The 9,564-nt window shown below is 46.4% G+C and overlaps 1 pseudogene across 1 annotated transcript; it reads left to right on the forward strand.

Moving 5' to 3' along the window:
* The first annotated feature begins 6,206 nt into the window (after nucleotides 1-6,206).
* On the forward strand, nucleotides 6,207-8,260 carry LOC308506016 (diacylglycerol kinase zeta-like; annotated as a pseudogene). The gene has a single exon. The product of its transcript is annotated as a diacylglycerol kinase zeta-like (transcript).
* The last annotated feature ends 1,304 nt before the right edge of the window (nucleotides 8,261-9,564 follow it).

Here is a 9,564-nt window from a genome sequence, read left to right on the forward strand (position 1 = left end):
AACATTTCTTTTCCATGTAACCATTGTATTAGACAACGAAGAGCAGCTCAAAATGGTTCAGACTTGGAGATAAGCCCTTTAAAGATAGGTTAGCTGTCAAACTGTCTTGGTTTTTCTGAAGATTTTGAATATAGCAAGTGTTTTAAGAGAACAAATAAAAAAAATAACTTATAACTCACCAGTGGAAAAAAAGGAGACGTGGAAGGGACTTAGTTGAAAAAGCAACAGAGATTGGACGCAAAAAGACATGAGAGTACACAGAACGCATAATGACTCTTCCTCTACCTTTTGGCCCCATAAATGGAGCGATTTCCATAACATCAATATCAATGCCTCCCATCAATGCCTTTCCAGTTTACAGACTTTGCTGTCTACTTTTTCTCCTTGAGACATTCAACCTTGCACAGCAGGCACCAGGTTCTCCTCCCTTTCAGACCAAGACAGACTAAATGATTAAAGCTTTCTGTGCCTAGGACAAAATGTCCCTAAGCTAAGTGATCTCCTTCAGCTCCATAGAATCCAATGTGAGAGCAGCTTTGATCTTTGGTCTGGATTGCTTATTAGAGAGAAAGTGCTATTGAGAATAAAAACATACCTTTTAAATTGTCCCCTTCCCTATAGGTTAAGGCATATGCATTTCAAATTAATGCACTTTTGAAAATATACTGTTAGCTTTGCTGTCTAATACACAGCAAAAGCCATGTGCCTCTATATGTATTGTGTACACGAGAGGTTTACTCTGGAATTTATCTGTGCAGAACCAGCTTGTTATGGCCAGGTAACTAATATCTCTATATAAACAAGTGTCTGGAATAATAATAGGAATTATCACAGTTATGATTGACCAAACACCTCCATGTGCCAGGTATTGTACTCTGTAATCACTTTCTCCTGAATGGGATTATCCTCCTCTTCTTTCCATATGTCAATTATTAATTATACCCAATTTGCACTAATCCATCTCTTACAGGTTTTGTCTTTTTATTCTCACACAATTCGACTTCTTTTCCTTCTTATTTGTTATAACTCCTCGTGAATGAATGGAAAGGGTAACCTGTCCCAAGGGAAGATTTTACTCATGGTTGATGGTTCTTTTTTTCACCCCGCACAGTTCTCATGCCCCTTCTCTTAACTCTCAAGGAAGTGTTTTCCAACTAACAGAAATGATTACATCTGGAGAGAGATGGCTCTCAGGCAGTTATTGTTTGTCATGGGCTGGAGCCCTGCAGCTGGTGTCAGAGAGGTGGGCTTTCATCCTAAGTTAAGAAGAAATGGGAGGGAGGTGATGGGTTTTGCTGAGACCATGGAGGATACTGTGTCTTAACTTCCAGAGAGAAAACTACTGTGGAGGGGTTGCAGACTGTTCCTTTAAACTTCTTCTACTGGAGGAAGAGGAAGTTTAGGAGCACCTACTTCCTTCTCCTGCTTCCTGCATTTTTCACTCCTCCCAACCGTCCCCAGAAATGTTTCTTGATGCTATGCAAATATTTTACTAATTCCAGGAGGCAACATGGCAGTGGGAAAGCAGGAATTATAGGACACGGACTTAGGTTTAAATCCTGGGTCAATCCCTACCAGCTTTGTGACATTGACAATTTAGTAAGTTCTCTAAGCATTTGATTTCTCAGCTATAAAATGGAGATGTTAATACATACCTTGCAAAGTGATTATGAAAATAGAATGAAATGACTTTAATGAAGCACATAATACAGTTTTCATAATAAAAGATGCTCAAAATATATTTACTTCCCTATTCCCACTCAGTTGTTTTATGGGTGATGTTCATATTTTTTTGTTTCATTGTCATGCAACACAAGATTATCACAGAACACTTTCAGTGTTCTCACTGGGCTCTGTTAGATTAATTTTGTTGATGATACACCCGGAATTCTTTTCAGACTATATACAGACTTTAGACGTTGCTGCTGACGTGCTGTTAATGCTAGGCTATAACTTTAAATTACATAGAGTTCATGGATGTAAAAGGTAAGCTCATGGCAGGACAGTGGCAGAAGCTATTTGGGGCTCATAGACTCTGGCAGCTATGCAAAGGACAGTGGGGGAAGGCCTAATTCATCCACACTTAGGGGCATCTCTGGCAATGAAGAGCAATGGAAAAGGACAGGTACCACTGACAAAAACTATCTACTAAATGTTAGCCTTGTGCCTTAGAACATGGGCTGTCTTTAAGGTTTGACAGGCAGAGGTGTAGGGAGATGCTCATTTAGGTTTATGAGATCTTGTGAGAATCTGCGACTTCGCAGCCTTGAAAGAGAGTGCAAGATTTCTGTTCCTTAAACAACCTCTGGGAATTTGCTGTTCTACCCTGCAGGTATGAGAATTAGTGGCAAGCTGAATAATTTAAATTATAATGTAGAAAATTCAAGATTCAATTGTCAGTTGGAGTATTTGTTTAATTTAGCTGCTGCTAAATGGAACTGTTTAGTACTCTAGGTGTCTCTGAGATGGAGAATGCACATCCTGTGTCACCTAAGGCTTCTTCTATCCTTCTTCCTCCTTCCCCTTGCCCCAAAACATGAGGGAAATCACTGGGTAGATGTTTGTAACTGGGCAACAGTACACACACTACCACCACTTCACAGCATGACTAGATTCTCAGTTCTCCCCACTTCCCCTTGTATGCCTTCATTTTTCTCTGATATGGCAGGAAAATCAATGGGATAAGAGTTTGTTTGGCCCCAGAAGGAAATTTTCTGATCCCTACTCTCCAAGGAGATTCCCAGAGAGACAGTAGGATCCCAGGAAGAGAATAGATGCTTGATGCAGCTAGATAGAGGAGGCCATAGAAAACCACACAGATTTTAGAGTGTGGCAAGGAGCCTTTCAGGGGGTCCCTGTGATTCCTACGTCATGCTGTCTGTGCCTTTTAATTCTCTTCCTTTCAGTGACAACAGGAACTGTAACATGCTTCTAACCAATTGAATGGAGCAAAGGTGATGGAATGTCACTTTTGTGATGACATAAGATTGAAGCACATCTAGCTAGGAGACTCTTTTCCTTGCTGCCTTGGAGGAAGCAAGGGGTCATGTTGGTAACGAGCTGACGGTAGCCTCCAGATGACAGACAACAAAGCTGTTCAACAGCCACAGGAAATGAACGCTGAGTTCAAACACATGAGTTTGCAAGAGGCTCCTTCTACAGCTGAGCCTCAGATGAGGTTGCAACCCTGGTTGGCATCTTAATTGCAATCAGACTTAGAATCAGATGGCCCAACTAAGCTTCACTAATTCCTGATCTACAAAAAAAAATGACATCATAAATGGGTACTGTGACAACATTGTTATGCAGAACTAGATAATTAATATAGAGAGCACAAATGAAAGGAGGGAAGCAAACCTGAGAGATAGGTAGAAAGGATAGGTAGCAGGAATCCTTCCATTGATTATCGAGAAGTAGGTAGGGCCAAAGATGTTTTTGCAGATTGTGATCCCTGGGAAGCAGGCTCTGAAATGGAGCTTAGGGTACAGAGAGTTTATTAGGTAATACTGCTGGCATCAACACCTGTGGAAGAGAGGGAGAGGAATTGGTCAGGACACAGCGAGAAGTGCAGTTGTAATGAAAGAGCAATGAAGACATCAGCCAACCCCATAGATGCTGGAACTAAAAAGACCTTTCAAAGGTATCATGCACTGGAGCAGAATGGCTGAGCCTTTTTATCACCACAGTGAATTGTCACTGAATATATGCAGCCCGAAGAGAGTCAGGACCTTGGGTAATGTGGCACCAGCTGAAGGCTCTCTCCTGATGGTAGCTGGGCACCTGGGGCTATCTGCCCTTCTTTGAGGAGGAATCTGGGCCTGGCATCACAGTGTCCATTACAGATATGTACCTGAAAGGACTGATAACTGAAGCACAAGTTGTTCTACCACCGGACCTGAGCTACATAGGCTCCCTTAAATCTGACACTGCTTTGGGAATGGGGTGAACTCAAATTAATGATCTACTTCCTGTTACCAAATAGGTATAGAAAACCCAAACTCAAAACTCAGTTGTTATAGAAAATAGATTATATTCCTTGCTGTCGTAGTAGCTGTTATAATTACACCAGGAGCACAAAGGATGGAGGTATCAGTTCCCAACAGACAGACTGAGAAAGAGTTCATGTTTAAGAAGGAACTGATGGCACTCTCATAAAGAGAGATTGAAGAAAATCTAGTGGAGAAACTAGTACAAATGTGCAGACAGGGTTAAGGGTAAGGGGACACACAAGGGGTGCTCAGCATCCTGGAGCCAACAATAATATCCCACCACTACCTTTCTTAGGCTGGTAAATTCCGGGTGAAAGAGTCATAACTGTAACTCAAAGAAAGGATTATTACAGTAGGGGAGTTGTGGCTTGGTACACAGGGTCATCGACGCTGCCAAAAAACAACCCCCAAAAACACCTTTATCTTTCCACTCCCACTCTCAGGCTCTCAGTTCTCCTGCCAATACCTCCTATGGGCCAAACCCAACAAGAAGCCAGAGTGCAAGACGTCCAGGTGAGGCATCCCCCAGTGGCCAGCCTCCCAGGGCACTGAGCATCATGGAGAGCAAACCTGAAGAGGTAACTCGGAGAATGACCACTATAGAGCAGAAATTGAAGGAGAACATGTTACGCTGAGGAAATCAGATGAGTAAAGGCAGAGAAATAGGAATTTCCAGACTCTGTTTAAACAATCGTCAGGAGTCAGGTGTGTTCGGAATATGAGCAGCTTGGAATGTTAGATTGGGATAAAGCAGACTCGGTTCAGGAAGGAAGGAGGGAGAAGGGATCAAAAGGATCCTGGTCCAGAAGCTCACGTCAGGAAATTCAGCAGAACTGGCAAAATAGAACAGGATTGATGTCTATGTTATAATCCAACAGTCTTACCCCTAGTATTTAGTGCAGGGAACCAGGACTGGAGAATGTGACTGACCTGGCGATCTTCTGACTGTGTAATAATCAGCCATGTTACAAGTTTGTATCGATTTGCACTTCGCCATCCCCATCAAGTTCTGCACACTCCGTTACTGAATTTTTTCATCAGAAAGCAGCCTACTAAGACCCTTAATCATTGATCTTGATCACCCCGATTTTTCCCTCAGTGTTGAAGGACTGAGAAGGCGCTGCTGGTATATGTGGTATTCCAGGTGCTTTCACATAATTGTCATATGGAAAAAATCCTTTGTGTGATGTAGTCACACAGCCATGTGTTGCAGCTAATTAATTGGATGACAACCAGTCCCTCAAGTCTTTTCCAACATTATTGCTTTCCTGGCTTTTCACACCCATCATGTCAACAAATGTTTCCACAGTCTGTTAGCTCATTTTTTTGATAGCATTCTAACATTAATTTACTAACAGACAGTTTCACCTTTGTCCATTCTTTTCGGTTGTTTTGCATTCTTTGATATGTGTAGTATCTCCTCGGCAATATCTCCTTAGAATTCTATTGACATACAACTTCCTCCATCTTCTAGAACAATTTATCAACACACAGAAAGTCACATTTTTAAATGATTACATTTTTCTCCAGAAACATGCCATTTCATGAGGTAAACTTTCCTCTTTCTTCAGGATAGGAAATTAGTTACATGGGGCAACGTTTCTATTAGTTGGAATGTGCACATTTCATCTGTTAACTTGCTCCTCACAAAAGCTTCATGAAGAAAATGTTTTGCCTCTCTTTTCCACACAGCCTTATTGTTCAGCGTGATCATGTAATTTGTCCACTATCACACAACTCAATTGTTTCGGAGCCAGGATAGAAACCCAGGTCTCCCTGACACCAGAAACCGTGGTCTTTGCCCTGTGCCACACTTTGTAGAACCCTCCACCAGTCTTTGCTCTCCACCAGTAGCCAATATAGTCATTCTTAGAAAAATATGGAAACATGAGCCATTACCTTTTTAATGTGAATGTATTATTAACCCTTCCAAGAGTATTTACATTTTAAAGGAGGGCTTAAGAAAAGAACTCCAAGAAATGAATCTAAGACTGCTTTTTAGGCATTGCAATAGGTTGTAGCAGTTACTTTAAAATAAAGAAGTCTTGAGGGCATTCAAAATTTAGTGGGTAGCTCTTGGGGACCAGCGTAGCAAACATGCTATGACAGCAGGTGGAGGAGCCAAACTGGTGTGTTGAGCCCTGACTACCCACGGGGCATGGGTGTCTCCAGCAAGCCCCCTGCGCTGTGGCCAGGGCCAGGGCTGGATAGAGCTGGATGGGGCCGCAGGACCACAGCCCAGAGGCCCGGAGCAGCCACTCTGAGTGGACCTCCGCCTGGTCCAGCGGCTCCTACCGTGACACAGGTCCCCAGAGGGACAAGGGTCCCGTGGCGCCTCCCAGGGTGGCAGCTCTTCTGCACAGGAAAGTCATCACCTACTAGTCGGGCCTCCAGCAACTGGCGCTCTCTCTTCCTGCTCCCGGGACACTGTGCAGTGAGCCAAAAACGCAGATTCGGAGCACTGTGGACTGAAGTGAGCGGGTTCCGTATGCGGAGCACTTGTGGTTCGAGACCAAAGTGTCGGGGAACTTCTGCTACGTTGGGGAGCAGTACTGCCTAGCTAAGATCCATAAATCAGTGTCCCGGAGAAAGTGTGCAGCCTGCAAGATGGTGGTGCACACCCCTTGCATCGAACAACTAAAGATATGTTGCTGCTCTAAGCCGTTCTTCGTGAATCCAAGAATGTGCGTGAGCCAGCCTTTGTGTGGCAACATTGTGTACACAGGTGACACCAGGATGGCAAGTGGTGGCACTGTGGGAAGGGCTTCCAGCAGAAGTTCACCTTCCACAGCAAACTGATTGGGACAATCGGTTGTGCTTAGTGCAGCCAGGTATATGGTAGCAAGGGGTCCTGCTCCATTCTGCAGCAGATCGAGGAACCGTGCTCCCTGGGGGTCCATGCCTCAGTTGTCATCCCACCCACCTGGGTCCTCTATGCCCGCAGGTCCCAGAACACCCTCAAGGCAAGCAGGAAGTAAAAGAAAGAATCCTTCAAAAGTAAATCCAGCAAGAGAGGGCCCAAGGGGTGGGGGGAGGCCACTGCAGACCCTTCATAATCAGGCCCACCCCGACTCCTCATGAAGCTCCTGCTGATGTTTGTAAACCCCAAGAGTGGGGGCAACCAGGTCACTAAAATCACCCAGTCCTTCTTCTGGTATCTCAGTTCCCGACAAATCTTTGACCTTGGGCCAGAAAGGGCCCAAGGAGACGCTGGAGATACACTACGAAGTGCACAACCTGCAGATCCTGGCGTGGGCTGGATACTCTCTACCTGCACTAGCTGCACTCAAGTCCCCCACCGGCTCATACCATCCTGCCTCTGGGCATGGGCAATGATTTCGCCTGTATCCTCTACTGGGGCGGCGGCTACACAGATGACCGGGAGTCCGAAACCCCTCCCACGTGGTGCAGGTGCACCACTGGGACCTCGGCGTGGAGCCCAACCCCGAGGCAGGGCCTGAGGAGCGTGGTAAGGGTGCCACTGACCAGCTACCGTGGGACTTCTTCAACAACCACGTCAGCCTGGGCTTTGATGCCCACGTCACCCTGGAGTTTCACGAGAAGCCAGAGGCAAACCCAGAGAAACTGAATAGCCGCTTTTCCAACAACATGTTTTATGCCTTCCATCGCCACATATTCTATGCCTCATGGGCAGAACTAAGGACTTGGCCAAGCACATCTGAGTGCTGTGTGACAAAACTGACTTGACCTCCAAGATTCAGGACCTGAAACCCCAGTGCACAGTTTTCCTGAACATCCCCTGGTAATGTGCAGAGACCACGTCGTGGGGCCACCCTGGGGAACACTGTGACTTGGAGCTCAGAGGCACGATGATGGCTACCGCGAGGTTATTGGCTTCACTATGACATCCCTGGCAGCACTGCTGGTGGGCAGGCATGGTGAGCGGCTGAGGCAGAGCCCTGAGGTGTTCACCGTGTCCAAGGCCATCCGGGTACAGGTGAATGACAAGCCCTGCAAGTTTGCCACCTTGGTATCCACATGGCCCTGAGCAACCTGGTGCAGAAAGCCAAGCAGCCAGTGCTGCCCCTGCACAGTGACCAGCAGCCAGTGCCTGAGCAGCTGTGGGTCCTGGTGAGCACAGTCAGCATGCATGACTAGGAGGTCCTGCATTATGATAAGGAGAAACTCAAGGAGGCCTCGTGCCACTGAGCACTGTGGTGGTCCCAGGAAGCAGTGACCTAGAGCTCTGCCACACCTACATTGTGAGGCTCCAGAAGGAGCCGGAAGGTGCCAGTGTTGAGGCAGGATAGATAGTCTAGGAAATTGACAACCTCCTCCAGGATACAACATGAGGCACCTCACTGGTTACACAAGTAAAAAGTGACTGTATCCAGCTCCTGCAGCTGGAGAGGAAAAAAAAACACAATTTTATCCAGCAAGGTTAATCCCTATAACTGGGACCTGACTTTTAGCTAATTATAATGTCATTATAATCTCATTTACATTGCGGTTACTATAATGGGAGTCATCAAAAACCTGCCCCAGAGGTATAAATACCCACGGTCAGGACTTCCTCTGTGCACTCAATCTCTGAATTCTCCCACACTTCCCTCTCAAGTGTGTACTTTCATTTCAATACATTTCCTGTGTTTCCTGCATCTGTCTCGCTCTTAAATTCTTTCTCCCACAAAGATGAGAACCTGGTCACCACTGCTCTGGGTCGAGTTCTCTCTTGGACATCCCCGTGAGCCTCTGGTGACAGAGCCAAGTCCCCGACAAGCCAGAAACTGTCCCACAAGTGTTGCTCCCTGTATGATAGCACTGACAGCCATTTCTCCAGGACCCGTCAGGCCCAGGAACATCTCAGCTATGTGACTGAGATCACATAGGATGAGATTTATTTCCTGGACCCAGAGATGTGGGGGGGTATCAGCCCAGCCTTACCTCCCAACCCACACTTCCCTTCCCCTCATCTCCCCCTGCTCACCCATGCTCTGGTGAGTCCTGAGGCTCCTCCAGTCCACTGGCTAGAAGTCCCACCTATAAGCCAGCTGCGGTCAGCCCCAGCCACTTCTCTGAGCACCAGGGGCACATGTCCAGCCTGCAGTCCTCACTGTCCCCTCCCCTGGCTGACTCAGGGGCAGCAAACTCTACCTGGCCAAGCACCTGGCTCCCTCACTGACCTCTGTCCTTCCACCCCAGATTTCACTCTACAGCAAGTTCTGTCAGCTCTGCCCCAACATCCAACAACATCCAATCACACCACCCATCCCAGCTACCATGCCCCTGACCTCCAGCTCACACTCTTCCAGCCTAAAACCTTTTCTCCCCTATGGTCATGTACCCTCCCTGGTATCTGGTCATTTCAGGTCATTGCATCATGTGGAGCCTCAGCCTGCCCTCTCCCCTCCATCAACACCACAGTCCAGCGCCACTCAGCTCTCAGTTTTTTGAGGTCTCAGGTTTACCCACCTGCTCTGGACTTTTCCTTGCTGCCTCAGACATATCCCCATCCTTCACAGAGCTGCCTCTCCGATTCACACTTCAGTTTGGGGGGTTTACTCCCCAGCGACGTATTCCTGGGAACCCCATTTGAAGTTGCTGTTCAATTATA

This window comes from Rhinolophus hipposideros (genome assembly GCF_964194185.1).
Source record: "Rhinolophus hipposideros genome assembly, chromosome: 12".
NCBI classification, from domain to species: domain Eukaryota; kingdom Metazoa; phylum Chordata; class Mammalia; order Chiroptera; family Rhinolophidae; genus Rhinolophus; species Rhinolophus hipposideros.